Below are 17642 nucleotides of genomic sequence, written 5' to 3'. Positions count from 1 at the left end.
TATAAAATTGCCCATTTGTCTCCAGTGTTCTGGTACCTCTCTTTGTTCAGCACGATTCATCAGATATTACTAAAAGTGTTCAATTTAAGATTTTCTAAGGGTGTTTATATCCAATAGCCTAATAAAATGTCCTCAAGTAAAAGATTTTCAGGTATCTAAGAACATGAAAGAGGACGCTGGCCACTGCAATGCCTTAAAGTTATACCTCTTTATGCTTATTACCATTCCTTTAGATAATCTTCTATGACACAAGTAAAATCCAAGGAATTCCAAGTGCTCTGTTGCTAAGTATTCCTTCAGCTTGTTACTCAGGAGACCAGGGAAAAGGAACAATGATTAGAAGAGGCACACCCTGGTAGAAATTTTTCAAAGTGTTCAGTAACTGTTTCATAATGCCTGAAAGAGGAGTCTGGAATCAATTTGTAACTCCTTTTCATGCCTTCCCACTCTGTGTACTTTTTGGATGGGAAGTTTTATGGTAACTACTAATAGAAGATTTGCCCTGGTTGGGTGAGCTGTGCTCCAGGTGTGTGTCTGTGAAGAAATCAATTAATTAATGTCTCAGTTTCAAATGTACTAACTGTGAAATCAGGATACCTCTGGCATTAACAACTGTAACATCCAGTAAGTAAGTGTGCCATATTTGTAATAAGAATAGCTTTACTTGTGTGTTAATTGTGTTTCATGATTAATAGCACTTGGAAATGATACAGCACCATACTTGTTCTCTTTTCTTCTTTTTAGCTTATTGCCAACTTCTTGCATCCATCTCCTAAGGTTTGTAAAAGTGCCCTGGGACTTTCACCCTTTGTAAATTCTAAGTCCAAGTTCTAGTTAAATTTTTGAGAATCTGTTAACATTACATTCTCCATTGCTGGGAAAAGCTGAAAGAATTTATGAAAACACACCTATATAGCAATTCTTCTATACCCAAATAATGAGATTTTGATTTTTTCCCTAACTAAATGCCTATTCTCTTTTGTCCAGTTCTTCTGCACACACTTAAAGTGGCTTTTCTTGGTGTGTGTCCCCTTTTGTTTAACCACCCGGAAATTGAAGTGCTTCAGGCCTTTTCATTCTTGCATAAAACCTTGGCTGCTTTTTCTTCCAATATTTGGAAAAGTCAAGGTATCATATGAGCTGCCAAGCACACTGGGGTGGGATTTGGAAAAGATCCAGGGCCATATTAGTTCTCTCCACTTCTTTCCAGCTTATTGCAAACTTCTTGTATCAGTCTCCTAAGGTTTGTAAAAGTTCTCTGGGACTTTCATCCTTTGCACACTTTCCCTCATACCCTCAAAAAGTTTAATTCCAAAATCACCCATTAACATGGATTCAGATTAGCAGTAGAGCAACTGGAAGGGAAGCATTTGAAAATAACCACTTTCCTGGTAGGAACATTGGGTACAGAGAAACTTGTTCAGACCTCAGACTTATACTGATTGGCTGTTAGGTAAATGGCTGAGACCTATTTCTCCCTTTTGATTTAATGGGAACAGGTCAAAGGGCCTTTGAAAAGTATGCAACACTTAAAGTTTAAAATAGATCTTGGAAGACATTGAAAGAAGAAGGAAGAATGTGGGAATGCAATGAGACAGGGTTCTTTGATCCTAAACCCAGTCACAATTTTAATCAGCAGTACATGTAAGACCAAAGAGGAGGACCTCCCACAGAGCAGACCAAATGAAATGGAAGTTCCAAGAAGTGATTGAGTTGTCCTATTTACAATTGAATCATAAAATCCTGGGAGTTTCTGAATGAAGAATCTTCCTTGTTTCCATGTATTTTGAGTAAAATTGTTGGTAATACAGAAGATATCTTTACAACAAAGAGAGAAGTTATCTATGAATTATGTAATGTATGTTATATATACATACAACATATACATATATATACATATAACATAAAGGGAAGAATTTACTACCTATTTCCCTTCCTCTCCTTCCTGTACAATTTCCCCTCAAGAGTTCTGGAGAATTCACCAGTGAGGACTAGGAGGATGAAGAGCAACTCCAGAAAAGAATGTAGGGACCTTCCAATATCTGGAGGTTGAGGCAAGAGGAAGAACTAGCAAAGGAATTTTGAGCAGCAATCATGAAGGTAGAAGGAAAATGGAGAGTGGAATATGGCCTAAGCTAAGAGATGAAAGCATCTTTAGAGGTAATTGGTGTCCAAACTGTTGAGAAATTGAGTAAGATGAATCAGAAAAGTAACCACTATATTTGACAACAGGGAGGCCCTTGCTGAACTTGACAAGAGTAATTTCTGTGAATAGTGGAGTGAGAGTTCCATTTGCCAGACTTTACATAAAAGCGTTTAGTTATTCAAGAAATAGGCATATTCATTGTTTGCAATAATAAGAAATTAAGGAGGAAAAGCTGATGTGGTCTTCAAGTCCTTTATAGACAATGGGACAGGATCTCTGGCCCTCATTCCCAACTACCTCCTCCTGTGGGACTTACTAATAAAGGGGCATTACCAAATCCTGGACCAAAGCTCTGAGATGTCTATGAGACTAGGTGACATGGATTAAGGTAATTTGGAGTAGGAATGTACTTCCAGGGGAGTAAAATTCTTACCACAAAACTGCGGTTTATGGAAGGATATGGGTGGGAATTCCCATTAAGACGCATTACTATAATTTATTTTTGTAATCTGTCCCAATTCCTTCTTTTATTCCTTCTTTCATTAAAAATATTTTGGAACACCTATTAGTTATCAATATTAATGATGGTGGGAAGTAAAATAATACATAAAACTGTCAGAGTCCTTGCCTTTCAGGTAAAGATACCTATATATATTCAAAACTTGATGCAAATGAAGACACAGGATGCTACAGGAGAAGGGAAGACCTGCTTAAGGCACTGGAGTAGTAGTTTTCAACTGTGGATGCACATTAGTATCGTTTGAGTGCTCAGCTCTCTCTCTGATTATGCCTGGTTATGAGACCCAGGCAGAGTATGATCTCCCCAGGTGATTTCAGATTTCAATATGCACCCAAAGTTGGGGACTCCTGCATTAGAGCAGTGGCTCTCCAAGTGTGCTCCCTCTACCAGCAGCATTAAATCACCTAGGAATTTTTGGAGATGCAAATTAGCCAGCCTCGCCCCAGACCTGTGGAATCAGGAAATCTGGGGTTGGTGCCCAGCAATCTGTGTTACCAAGTCCTCCAGGTCATTCAGAAGTGGACTAAAGTTTGAGAAAAGCCTGAGTACAGAAGTATCTCAGGTCGTAGGATTTTTTTTTAAAGGATATAAATATTTAACAGACAATTAACACAGTGTGAAGAATGTTCTATGGCCTAGTTCTATGAAAAGTAAGAAAGAAATATTCCTGCCTTCAAGGAATTTACAGTCCTCACTGGGAAAATAGAGAACAATCAGAAATCAATAAGTAGCAAAGAATTATGTACAAATAATCATACATGTAAGTTTATACATTTATGGGTACTTTTCTGGTAACATAAGTGACTGGTAACATAGAGACTACTTAAAAAACTTTGATATGGCTCTTAAACTTGAATATCAAGTTGACTGCATGAATATTCATAGTCACATTTCTCTCCTACAGAATTTCATAGACTTTCTTCCATCATTTTCTGGACTTATTTGTTGGAAAACTCTGAGCCTAAAAGGAATTTTCCCCTTTGTAGGTGAATTTCTTTTCTCTGCTTAGATATTAGGATAAAGCATCCATAATCTTTATAATTTAACTGAAAATCAATAACAACCAGGATATATCTCTATAACTAATCTCTATTTTGTTTTCTGAATGAAAGTGTACTGTTTTCATATGCAAACTCAGTACTTCATTCATTTCAGAATAATTTTTATATTGTATTATATCTCTGATTTTTAAAAACACAGTTGGGGGCGCCTGGGTAGCTCAGTCGGTTAAGCGTCCGGCTTCGGCTCAGGTCAGATCTCACGGTTCGTGGGTTTGAGCCGGCTTCGGGCTCTGTGCTGACAGCTAGCTCAGAGCCTGGAGCCTGTTTCAGATTCTGTGTCTCCCTCTCTCTCTGACCCTCCCTTGCTCGCACTGTCTCTCTCTGTCTCTCAAAAATAAATTAAAAAGCATTAAAAATAATAAAAAAAACACAATTGGAGAACTATATGGGCTAGTTAGTCCCAGTCTCCCATGACTATCAAAAGTTGCTAGAGGTGTTTCAAGTGGAATATTATAATAGGCCGCAATTGGCTTCTTAGATATGATACCCAAAGCACTAGCAATAAAAGAAAAAACAGATAAATTAAACCACCAAAGTTAAAAACTTTTGTGCCTCAAAGGATACCATCATGAAAGTGAAAGACAGCTTAGAATGGAAGAAATATTTGTAAATCACATATATGATAAGAATCTAGTATCCAGAATATACAAAGAACTCTTAAAATTCAACAATAAAAATACAACCCACTTCTAAGGATTTGAATAGACTTTTTATTTTCAATAAAGCGTATCTGAAAAGATACTCAACATAGTCATTAGGCAAATGCAAATCAAAACCATAGTGAGATACTATTTCACATACACTATAATTTAAAAAGATGGAGTGAGACACCTAGGTGGCTTAGTTGGCTGAGCATCTAACTCTTGATTTTGTTTCAGGTCATGATCCCAGGGTTGTGGAATTGAGTCCCACACTGGGCTCCGTGCTTGGATTTTCACCCTCTATTTCTCTCTTCCCCTCTACTGCTTGCTCCCCTCCTCTCTCTCTAAAATAAAATAAAATAAAATAAAATAAGATAAGATAAGATAAAATAAAATAGTTATTTGTATAACTGAGCAGCTGGTGGCTCAGTTATTTAAGTAACCAACTCTTGATTTTGGTTCAGGTCATGATCTCATGGTTCATGAGATGGAGCCCCATGCTCCCAACACAGAGCTTGCTTGGGGTTCTCTCTGTCTCTCTCTGCCCTTCCTCTCCCTCCAAATAAATAAGTAAACATTTAAAAATGATAGAAAAGTAGCAAGTGTTGCTGGAGATGCAGAGACATTGGAGAATATCTGGTGAGAATGCAAAAATAGTGCAGCCACTTTTGAAACCAGTCTAGCAATCATTTAAAGTTAAATACAGAGTTACCATATGACCCAGAAATTCCACTCCTAGTGGAATACACACACAAAAAATGAAAATATACATACACACCAAAACTTGTACATAAATCTTCATGGCATAATTATACACAATTAGAAAAAAGTAGGAAAAACTCAGATGTCTTTCTGATGACTGTATAAACATGATGTGGGATAGTCATAAAGTGAAATGTTATTCAGCCATAAAAAGGAATGCTCCATAAGGAATTTTGCAGCAGGGATGAATCTTGAAAACATTATGTTACATGAATGAAGCCAGACACAAAAGACATACTGTATGATTTCATGCATATGAAATTTCCAGAATAGGCAAATCTACAGAGACATTAAATAGATCTGTGGTTACCTACAAGAGGGTTGGTGAGGGGATGGTTGGGGAAAGTCCAATGGGTATGAGGTTATTTTCTGTGTTGAATCAAGTGTACAAAATTGATTAAGGTAATGATTGCACAATACTCTTAATATACTAAAAGCCACTGAATTATATACACTAAATTGGCAATTTTTGTAGTATGTGAATTATATCTTTATAAAGCTATTAAAAACTTAGTAGGTTACTGTCTTGTATGCTTCCAGTCATTTCCATATGGCATTAGATATTTTAAGAATAAGTCTCAAAGTTGTTTAATTTATTTGCTTTCTTGCCTCTCCTTAATCTCAGTCTGGCTCTTGCTCTCTCTTACTCTCCTTGTTTCATCCCTAGGATTCACTGGAATAACTGTAGAGGCCACACCTTCCATTTGTTCTTTGCCCTTAGTCATTTTACCAAATTGAAACATTTTATTCATGTTTGCCTGCAAAATCTCTTTTAGTTCCATCTGTTAATGCTTGGAATTTAGAAGTATTTGGTTTTCCCAATCCTTTAAGACTCTGAATTTCTGGGCTTTTTCTATTCACTTTTATATCTGCTTATTGCACACTGGATGAATCATTCCTGAGACTGTTTCTTGAAACACCTTGATGATTGGACCCAGCGTAGCACTCACCACCAGTTTTCCGACATTTGCCCTCCAGTTACGAGGTGAAGGCATTGGCCTGTCCCCTCTGGCAATATCTCTCCCAAATACCTCACTGCTGGGTAACATGAAGCTCTACCTTTACTGCCTTCCATATTAGTTTTCTTGCCTGCTATTCAATGCCATATTTTAGGTGTATGCTAGGGCTGGTATCCTCAATCTATAGTGATGTACCAGTGGGGATTTTTGAATGGGAGGGGAAAGATCAGAATAGACGTGTGTTGTTGTTTAACATAACCGTAAACAGGGGCATTTGGGTGACTCAGTCAGTTAAGCATCTGACTTTGGCTCAGGTAATGATCTCACAGTCCATGGGTTCGAGCCCTGCGTGGGGCTCTGTGCTGACATCTCAGAGCCTGGAGCCTGCTCAGATTCTGTGTCTCCCTCTCTCTCTGCCCCTCACACACTCACTCTCTGCTATGTCTCTCAAAATAAAATACAAACTTAAAAAAAAATCATAACAGTAAACGTCCCAAGGACGCAAAATTGTCTCCATTATTTAGCTTTGTCTGTAACAACCATTTTCACAGAGTTGACTTTGTAAGTAAAATAGCATAATAGAGCCACAACTCAGCTCTGAAAGAATCACTGGTGTTGAACAGTGGTCAGGGTCAGCCCAGATTTCTACTTCTACCCTTTTCCTCTTGTATGTAGTATTTGGGCACTTTTAATTATAAGTTTCCAATGGGAAATAAGTTTCCAATAAGGAAGGAAGGTGGATGGAGAGAATGAGAAGAAAAATGGTTGCTAACCTTTTATTTTTGGAAGAAAATGATTCTGAGACCCCAGATGATCAAGGTGAAGAAAGAGTGAGCAAACATTTCTTTATGCTGTTCCAGTTTGACAATGAAAGGGAAAAGGATGAGGAAGAAACCACATAAACAGTTTCCTATGGAGAAGATACAGAAATTTTGGTTCAATGAAAGTGATAAAATGTTTCTCCTTTTTAAAGCAACATTTCTTGAACATTTCCCCATATTTAACCATGACTACATTGATTTAACCAAACCACTATTGTCAGACATTCTCATTGTTACCAACTTCTTTTTTAAAGTGAGTTTTGTTGGGGCACCTGGTTGGCTCAGTCTGTTGAGTGCCTGACTTTGGCTCAGATCATGATTTCACAATTCGTAAGTTTGAGCCCTGCATCGGGCTCTGTGCTGACAGCTCAGAGCCTGGAGTCTTCTTCAGATTCTGCCTCCATCTTTCTCTTTGCCCCTCCCTTGGTTATTCACTGTCTCTCTCTCTCTCTCTCTCTCTCTCTCTCTCTCTCTCTCTCTCTCTCAAATATAAATGCAACTTAAAAAAAATTTAAATGTGCAATTTGTCTTTAAAACTTTATTATTTTGGAAAAAAAAAAGCAAAAATAGTACTATCTGCTTCCATAACCCTAAAACTAGTTTCATCATTTCTTTGCAGTTTGCCATATTTGTTTTATTGTGATCAATGTCGCATTATAAAAAGAAGAGGTCATAGTAATTTTCTATACTAGGCAACCCTGCTAACACTGTAAGTCTAAGGGGCACCTGGGTGGCTCAGTCGGTTGAGCATCCAACTCTTGATATCAACTCAAGTCATGATCTCATGGTTTGTGAGTTTGAGCCCTAAATCAGGCTCTCACCTGTCAGCACAGAGCCTGCTTTGCATCCTCTGTCCCCTCACCCCCTCTCTCTGTCTCTCCCCTGCTCGTTTCTCTCTCTCTTTCAAATAAATTAGTAAAAACTTTTAAAAATGTAAAAAAACTTAGCTTCAACTCTGTGTTCAAGACTCTGAGGATACACAGAGAAAATGAAATATGGCACCTATTTTCAAGAAGCTTATATAATGTAGGTGGAGAGAAATAATACTAACTTAACATGAAATGATGTTAAATAAGAAGTTAAAAGTAAGAGAAGTTCAGAGAAGCCTGAAAGAATTCTAAAATTATTAGTAACAAAGAAACTTAGAACTTACCCTCTCCAACCTCCCTATTTTATGAATGGTTCTCTCTACATTTCTTGCCAGAAATCCTACAGCCTTTGCTAAAATGTTTTGTGTGAAAACATACTACCTTTCAATGGAGCCCATTCTATGTTAGTTTTGTGCTAGTGTTCTTTACACTCGGCTAAAAGGGGTTTGCTCTAACCTTCACCTCTTGGTTTCAGTTTAGCTCCAGTAAATGCTACCTGGTTAATGCCATCAGATATTCTTGGGTGGAGTTTGAATGCAAAAGGCAGAGCAAAGTCTAGACTCAGCTCCAGGAAGAATATGAGATTCTGCCCAATTTCCTTCACTCCCCGCCAGCTGGAAGTTCTGGATTCTCTGTTACCTTCTATATTTTGTTACTCTGATTTTAGCCTGAAGATTATGAACCCTAGAGAAGCAAGCCAAGTCTCTCCTGAGAATGCTCCAAAGGTTGCTAAAGACACTGATGCCATAAATTTCTGGACTAAAGGAAACCTGATTTGCCAAACTAGGTCCATGTTACATTCTAGATTGCTTGTCTGTCCTTAGCTTCCTCAAAAAGGATCAAAAGCTGTGTCACATCCTCCTCCTTGGCCTCCATACCTCACTTCTCAATATTCAAGGTGGAGCCATAGATTAGCATTTCAGAATTTAGAATGGAGCCCTATTGACCTGCAGCTCAGACTGCTCTTCTGGCCCCTGTATCACCACTGTTGGATGAAGAAGTGGCCAGGACTCTGGGTTGTCACCACTCACTGCCTCTTTCAGTCCTATCCCTCATAGCCAAGTGCTATCAATGATGTCTGCCTCAGACCACATGGCTCTTCAACCCATCCACTTATCTCCACTGGAAGCACAGGCCTCTGGAGTCACCATGCCTGCTCCCATATGGCTTTATACATCCTCTTTTCTTTTTTATATTTTAAAGTTCATTTATTTATTTTTGAGAGGAAGAGAGGAGAGCATGAGCAAGGGAGGGGCAGAGAGAGAATCCCAAGCAGGCTCTGTGCTGGCAGTGCAGAGCCTGACACAGGACTCATACTCATGAACCATGAGAGCATGAGCTGAGCCGAAGTTTAGAGTTGGACACTTAACCAACTGATCCAGTCAGTCACCCTGTACACCCTCTTTCTGACTGTCTTTTCCTTCTCTCCCCAACTCCTGAAACCAGAAGTGCATTTAATATGATGCCAGTAAAGTTTAGGTTTCAGGATCCCTCATGTCCCTTCTGAAGCTAGCTCCTCCAAGCCAAGCCACTGTGACAGTCTGGTGTTGAAGGCCTGGAATGCTGCCTCTCCACACTCCCAAAGGTCTCTCTATATAGTTCTATATATGGAGGGGGTCTTCACCACCTGCACATGGAGACATCTGCTCTTGCCGACATCTTGAACTTCCACACCCTAGGTGAATAAAATAAATGCTATGTGGCTGATGAGAACCTACTCAAGTGAGCTACAAAGGCTGCAGATTTTAGGGCATGGACCCCTGAACAAGAGCCTCTGAATAAGAAACTGGAAAATGTTTTAGATAAAGCACTACCTTTAAGGAATTAATTTAAATTGAAAGAAAAAAGTATCAATTATAAAGAAAACACAAACTATCAATGATAAAGAACCTCCAGATTTCCATCAAGAAAAGACAGAATTGTTTTGCAATTCACTCTATATGAAATATTATAAAATCACTGTCATATGAAAATGTAACTAAGAAGATTCAGGAAAATAATAGGAGTGTCAGGCAGTTACTGCTTCTAATAGAGAGGTTTTTTTTTTTGTTCTGTGTTTTATATTTACTTGTAATTTTGTATTCATTTTATAAAAGACTGTTCTCCAAATTGTATAGCATTGTCTTGACAAAAATGTATTTACCCCAGAGTATACTTTAAAGTTTTCAGCTACTGTTTTCTTATTCACTTCAATACTACTCCAATATTAAACTTAATTTTAATACCTATGGATATAACTTCTCTAATATACTGGACTCTTACTTCCTTGTCATTTTCTTTTTCAAAGACAGTTTCCTTCACTCAACCTCAGTCACTCATTCTCTTGATGGCCCCTCGAGACCTTGTTACTATTGGTAAGGACACCCCTTCCATCATCTCAGTTCAAGCACCCCTCCACTCAGACTCTCATCTTCGTGGTGCGTTTGCCTTCTTTTTCTTTTTTTAATTAATGTTTAAAAAATTTACTTCCAAGTTAGTTAACATTTAGTGCAACAACGATTTCAAGAGTAGATTCCTTAATGCCCCTTCCCCATTTAGCCCATCCTTCCTTCCACAACCCCTGCAGTAACCCTCTGTTTGTTCTCCATATTTAAGAGCCTCTTATGTTTTTGTCCCCCTCCCTGTTTTTATGTTATTTTTGCTTTCCTTCACTTATGTTCATCTGTTTGGTATCTTAAATTCCTCATATGAGTGAAGTCATATGATATTTGTCTTTCTCTGACTAATTTCACTTAGCATTATACCCTCTAGTTCCATCTGCATAGTTGCAAATGGCAAGATTTCATTCTTTTTGATTGCTAAGTAATACTCCACTATATATATATATATCAATCACATTTTTCTTTATCCATTCATCCATTGATGGACATTTGGGCTCTTCCCATACTTTGGTTATTGTTGATAGTGCTGCTATAAACATGGGGTGCATGTGTCCCTTTGAAACAGCACACCTGTATCCCTTGGAGAAATAACTAGTAGTGCAATTGCTGGGTTGTAGGATAGTTGTATTTTTAATTTTTTGCGGAATCTCCATACTTTTTTTCAGAATGACTGTACAGTTTGCATTCTCACCAGCAGTGCAAAAGAGATCTTCTTTCTCCGCATCCTTGCCAGCATCTGTTGTTGCATGACTTGTTGATTTTATCCTTTCTGATGGGTGTGAGGTGGTATCTCATGGTTTTCATTTGTATTTTCCTGGTGATGAGTGATGTTGAGTATTGTTTCATGTGTCTGTTGTCCATCTGGATGTCTTCTTTAGAGAAGTATCTGTTCATGTCTTTAGCCTATTTCCTCACTGGGTTGTTTTTTGGGGGGGGAGATGTTGAGTTTGATAAGTTGTTTATAGATTTTGGATACTAACCCTTTATTGTCGTTTGCAAATATCTTCTTCCATTCTATTGGTTGCCTTTTAGTTTTGCTGATTGTTTTCTTTGCTGTGCAGTAGCTTTTTATTTTCATCAGGTCCCAATAGTTCATTTTTGCTTTTGTTTCCCTTGCCTCTGGAGACGTTTTAAGAAGTTGCCACAGCCATGGTCAAAGAGCTTCTTGCCTGCTTTCTCTTCGAGGATTTTGATGGCTTCCTATCTTACATTTAGCTCTTTCAACCATTTTGATTTTATTTTTGTGTATGGTGTAAGAAAGTGATCCAGGTTCATTTTTCTGCATGTTGCTGTCCAGTTTTCCCAGCACCACTTGCTGAAGAGACTGTCTTTTTTCCATTGGATATTCTTTCCCGCTTTGTCAAAAATGAGTTTGCCATACGTTTTTGGGTCCATTCCTGGGATCCAAATGTTCTCTATTATGTTTCATTGTCTGTTCTTATGCCAGTACCATATTTTCTTGATGATTACAGCTTTGTAATACAGTTTGAATTCCGATATTGTAATGCCTCCTGCTTTGCTTTCCTTTTTCAAGATTGCTTTGGCTATTTGGGGTCTTTTCTGGCTCCATACAAATTTTACAATTGTTTGTTCTAGCTATGTGAAGAATCCTGGTCTTATTTTGATAGGGATTGCATTGAATATGCCGAATTCTTTGGTTAGTATTGACAGTTTAACAGTATTTGTTCTTCCTATTTAGGAACGTGGAATACTTTATCCACTTTTTTGTTTCTTCAGTTTCCTTCATCAGTTTTCTATAGTTCTCAGTGTATAGATTTTTCATCTCTTTGTTTAGGTTTATTCCTAGGTATTTTATGTTTTTTGGTACAATTATTAATGGGATCGATTCCTTGATTTCTCTTTCTGTTGTTTTGTTGTTGGTGCCTAAGAATGCAACTGATTTCTGTGCATTGATTTTATATCCTGCCACTTTGCTGAATTCCTGGATCAGTTCTAGCAGTTTTTTGGGGGAATCTTTTTCATTTTCCATATAGAGTATTATGTCATCTGCAAAGAGTGAAAGATTGACCTCGTCGTTCTGATTTGGATGCCTTTTTCCCCCCCTTTGTGTTGTCTGATTGCTGAGGCTAAGACTTCCAATTCTATGTTGAATAACAGTGATGAGACTGGACACCCCTGTCTTGTTGCTGACCTTAGGGGAAAAGCTCTCAGTTTTTCCCCATTGAGGATATTAGTGGTGGGTCTTTCATATATGACTTTTATGATCTTGAGGTATGATCCTTCTATTTCTAGTTTCTTAAGAGTTTTTTTTTTTTATCAAGAAAGCATACTGTATTTTGTCAAATGCTTTCTCTGCATCTATTGAGAGGATCATGTGGTTCTTGTCCTTTCTTTTATTGATGTGATGAGTCACATTGTTTCACAGCTATTGAAACAACCCTACATCTCAGGTATAAATCCTGCTTGGTTGTGGTGAATAATTTTTTTTGATGTACTGTTGGATCTGGTTGGCTAATATCTTATTGAGGATTTTTGTATCCATGTTCATCAGGGAGATTGGTCTATAGTTCTCTTTTTTTAGTGGGGTTTTGTATGATTTTGGAATCAAGGTAATGCTGGCTTCATAGAAAGAGATTGGAAATTTCCTTCCATTTCTACTTTTTGGAAGAGCCTCAAAAGAATAAGTGTTAATTCTTCCTTAAATGTTTGGTACAATTCCCCTGGAAGGACATCTGTCCCTGGACTCCTGTTTTTGGGAGATTTTTGATTACTAATTTGATTGTTTTAACTGGTTATGGGTCTGTTCAAATTTTCTTTCTTCCTGTTTCAGTTTTAGTAGTTTACGTTTCTAGTACTTTATCCATTTCTTCCATATTGCCCATTTTATTGGCATATAATTGCTCAAATATTCTCTTATTATTGTTCTTATTTTTGCTGTGTTGGTTGTGATCTCTCCTTTTTCATTCTTGATTTTATTTATTTGGGTCCTTTCCTTTTTCTTTTCGATCAAACTGATTAGTGGTTTATCAATTTTGTTAATTCTTTCTATGAACCAGCTTCTGGTTTCATTGATCTGTTTGTTTGTTTTAATAGCATTGATTTCTGCTCTAATCTTTATTATTTCCTGTTTTCTGCTGGTTTGGGTTTTATTTGCTGTCTTTATTTCATCTCTTTGAGGTGTAAGGTATGTGTATCTGAGACCTTTCTTCCTTCTTTAGGAAGGCCTGGATTGCTATATACTTCCCTCTTATGACTGCTTTTGCTGCATTCCGGAGTTTTTGAAATGTGGTGTTATTATTTTAATTAATTCCCATGTACTTTTTAATTTCCTCCTTAACGTCCTGGTTAGCCTATTTGTTCTTAGGTAGGGTATTTAGTCTCGAGGTATTGGTTATATTTCCATTTTTTTCTTGTAGTTGATTTTGGTTTCATAGATTGTGGTCTGAAAGTACACAAGGTATGATCTCATCTTTTTGTACTTGTTAAGGGATGATTTGTGTCTCAGTATGTGGTCTATTCTGGAGAATGTTCCATGTGCACTGGAGAAGAATGTATATTCCCCTGCTTTAGGATGAAATGTTTTGAATACATCTGTTAAGTCCATCTTGTCCAGTGTGTCATTCAGAGCCATGGTTTCCTTGTTAATTTTCAGTTTAGATGATCCATCCATTGCTGTAAGTGGAGTGTTGAATTCCCTACTGTTACGGTTTTCTTATCAATGAGTTTCTTTATTTTTGTAATTATTTGATTTTTCTATTTGGGTGCCTCCACATAAATGTTTACAACTGTTATGTCTTCTTGGTGGATAGACCCCTCCCCTTAATATGATAGAATGTTCTTCTTAATCTCTTATTACAGTTTTTATTTTAAGGTTTAGATTGTCTGATATAAGTATGGCTACTCTGGCTTTCTTTTGGTGACCATTAGCATGATAGATGGTTCTCCATCCCGTTACTTTCAATCTGAAGGTGTCTTTAGATCTAAAATGGGTCTAGTGTAAACAACATACCGATGGGTCTTGTTTTCTTATCCGTTATGTTACCTATGACTTTTGGTTGGCACATTAATCCATTGACGTTTAGAGTGAGTACTGAAAGATATGAGTTTATTGCCATCATGTTTCTTGTAGAGTTGGAGTTTCTGGTGGTGGTGTTCTCTGGTCCTTTCTAGACTTTGTTGCTTTTGGTCTTTTTTTTTTTCCCCATCTTTTCTCATCTTTGAGAACCCTCCTTAAAATCTCTTGCAGGGCTGGTTTAGTGGTCACGAACTCCTTTAATTTTTGTTCGTCTGGGAAACTCTTAGTTTCTCCTTCTATTTTGAATGACAGCCTTGCTGGATAAAGAATTCTTGTCTAATAAGCTAAATAATTTTAAATTAAAAAATTGAAAACATCACACACAAGAAAAAGTGAAATAAATAATGCTAGATCCTTGGTGTGCTTTGGTTTCATTATTGAAAGGAGCTTGATTGATTACACAAAAAATTAAAATTAAAAAATTAAAAAAATCACACACACACACACAAAATCAGATAAATGAGGCTAGATGCTAGGTGTGTTTTGGTCTGGTTATTGAAAGGAGCTTGACTGATTAGAGTAAAAAGGGGGAAATTTAACATTAAAAAATTAAAAACAACACACAGACAAAGACACAGTACCAAATAAGATGTGCTAGATCATAAGTGTGTTTTAGTACAGTTATTGACAGGACCTTAGATTGATTAGAGAGAAATGGAAAAAAATTAAAATTAAAAAATTAAAATTAACACACACATACACACACACACACACACACTCGAAATCAAATAAGTCATGTTAGATCCTAGATGTGCTTGATTTGTTTATTGAAAGGAGCTTGATTAATTAGAGAAAAAAAGGGGAAACAATTAAAAATTAAAAATAGGTGTCTTTTGGTCTGGTTACTAAAGGACCTTGATTGATTACATAAAAGGGAAAAGTAAAGAAAAGGAAAAAAAGAAACAAAACAAAAACAAAACAAAAGTTTGAAAATTTGAGAAAGTGAATTGATGTAATAGAATAACTTGAAATGATGGTAGTAAAATAGAATTAGAAAAATTTACAAAAAATAAAAAAATTTAGTCAAAAAATAAAAGAAAATATTTTTAATAAAAATTGAAAGTAAAAATAACTTTTATTATCTTTCTGTATTCAAGTACAAGAAAAGAAACTAAAAGAAAAAAGAAAATTGAATAGATGGGCCAGTGAACACTATTTTCCCATAGAAGTCAATATAGTTATTATACTATTTTCCCATAGAAGTCAAATGATGAAGCACTTTATAGTCCTTAAACTCAGCAGACAGTGAGATTTGTGGTGTACCTGAAGAGCGATGTTGGCCCAGTTGGGTGGGGCTTAGCGGCACGGCTCCATTCTCCACTAGATGGCGCTGTTTAGCTTAATGGGGTGGATTGCTGTGGTGCCTTGTGTGTGTGTACACCCATGTGCATAAAGGGTGAAAATGGCATCTTCAAGGTGTCCAGTCTAGTATCAGAACTCTGCTCACCCTGACCAGGAATCATGCACCCATTCTGTCTTCAGTTTTAGTCCACTCTCCGCTTTTGCACTGTTCATAACCAATGCATCAGGTTGTTATGCCCAGATTGCAATATCCCCAACAACCAGAGACCACCAGGGAGACCAAGTCACGCATGTAAAAGCAATTTATTATTACGGGCTTAAGTTCGCCAGGCTCTGTCTCACAGCCTTCACTGTGCTGAGAGTCCCAATCAAGGGCTGAGCAGGGTTTTTATGGGTCTTGGGAAGGGAGAGTAAAAGGAAATTGAGACATACCTACAGTGATCCAATCATAATTATACCACAGCAACCATACATTTTGTTTAGAGCGTTTGTTACTTTTGGCAGGACCCAATCACAATATTTAGTCCTTTTTCGAAAAGAAACAATCACAGGGTGGGTTAAGGACCCCCATGTAGGGTGTAACTAGCCTTAAGCAATAAGTGATTATCTATAGCTTCTATCTCTAGGCCTGCCCTTAGGAATATTAATCATTTTAGCTGGCCACTTCTGATTGGGTGTTACTAGGGTGGTCCCTGGTTGAGCAATATATTTCCTTTTATTGTCTAATGAATCTGAGAAACCGACACTTAGGCCTCCAAGGTCAGAGAGGAAACCTGAAGCCTGTCATGGTGTCAGTTTGGTTCAGACCTGTGTCCTTTCAGGTTGCCAGGCGGGACCTTGCTCCTGAGTTTTACCAGAGCACCACTAGGCATTTGAGCTGTGGAGTTTCAGACTCTTCACTCCCCTTGATTATAGAGTCTTAATGAAATTTAAACCTTCTCCTTTCTTCCTTCTCCCTTTTTATGTTCAGTCCCTGTGACCATTTCCACCTTTTTTCATTTTCTCTTCAGCTGCGTTTTGTGGGGTTGCTTTTCCCATACTCTCACCCTCACCCTTCTCCTGTCTCCATCCTCTCTCCACAAACAAAACCAGCTTCCTGCCCTTTGCATCTCCTCTCCTCCAGTTTACCTCTCCTCGCTGCATACCTGCTGAGTTCTGTGGTACAGGTTACACAGATTGTTGTGTTAATCCTCAAATCAGTTTTCTAGGTGTGCAAAATGGTTTAGTATTGATATGACTCTATTTCATGAATGCAAGACAAAAAATGATTTCCATGCTGTTCTCTCATAGCTCTGGTGCATTTGCTTTCTATCCAAGTTCATATAAAGCTTGGACTTTACCCAGATCCCACTGATTCCACCACTTTTACTACCTCACACCACCACATGTTCCCATGTCCCTCTTTACCCAGTGTGAAGTCTGTGCCCACCATTATAATCCACCCCTCACATATGCCCTCATACTCCCCTCTTCTTTTCTTTTTTAAATCAGAATTATTCGGCCAAAGCTAAATCCAGCCTAACATGCACCATCTACCTCAAAGTTGCTGGAGAACATTTGGCAGATCTCTGAAAACTTTATTATTGATCATCTCCAGGGGACCTTTATGGGGTTGAGCTGTCCCTTCACTCACTTGCTTTCTTAAACTCCTTCATATCTTCTGTACTTGCCTCAAGCATCAAAAATTTCCTCTTTCATCCTCACTCTTAGCTACTTTTCATTTCACAAAAACATAAAAACATACAGATGATATCCTCTTTTTTTAAAAAATGGTTTATTGTCAAATTGGTTTCCATATAACACCCAGTAATCTTTCCAAGTGCCCTCCTCCATTACCACCACCTCCTTTCCCTCTCCCCCTTCCTCTTCAACACTCAGTTAATTTTCAGTATTCAATAGTCTCTCAAGTTTTGTGTCCCTCTCTCTCCCCAACTCTCTTTCCCTCTTCCTCTTCCCATGATCCTCCATTAGGTTTCTCCTGTTCTCTTGTTAGACCTATGAGTGCAAATATATGGTATCTGTCCTTCTCCGCCTGACTTACTTCACTTAGCATGACACCCTCGAGGTCCAGCCACCTTGATACAAATGGCCAGATTTCATTCTTTCGCCTTGACATGTAATATTCCATTGTATATATATATACC

General features: G+C 37.7%; 1 long non-coding RNA gene across 3 annotated transcripts in view; it reads left to right on the top strand.

Annotated features, from left to right (window-relative positions):
- Positions 1 to 311: 311 nt before the first annotated feature.
- LOC115295923 overlaps positions 312 to 17642 on the top strand; it is a 38656-nt gene continuing 21325 nt past the window's right edge. Inside the window, exons 1-2 of one of the 3 annotated variants that reach the window (XR_003910628.1) lie at positions 312 to 624; positions 745 to 777. This is a non-coding gene — a long non-coding RNA (uncharacterized LOC115295923). Of the gene's footprint in view, positions 629 to 744; positions 778 to 17642 lie in introns of all 3 variants that reach the window. The other 2 variants (XR_003910629.1, XR_003910627.1) reach the window with 2 other exon arrangements.

The sequence above is a fragment of the Suricata suricatta genome, chromosome 7 (genome assembly GCF_006229205.1).
Source record: "Suricata suricatta isolate VVHF042 chromosome 7, meerkat_22Aug2017_6uvM2_HiC, whole genome shotgun sequence".
Taxonomy (NCBI): Eukaryota; Metazoa; Chordata; class Mammalia; order Carnivora; family Herpestidae; genus Suricata; species Suricata suricatta.
This window is presented reverse-complemented; position numbering and strand designations above follow the sequence as displayed.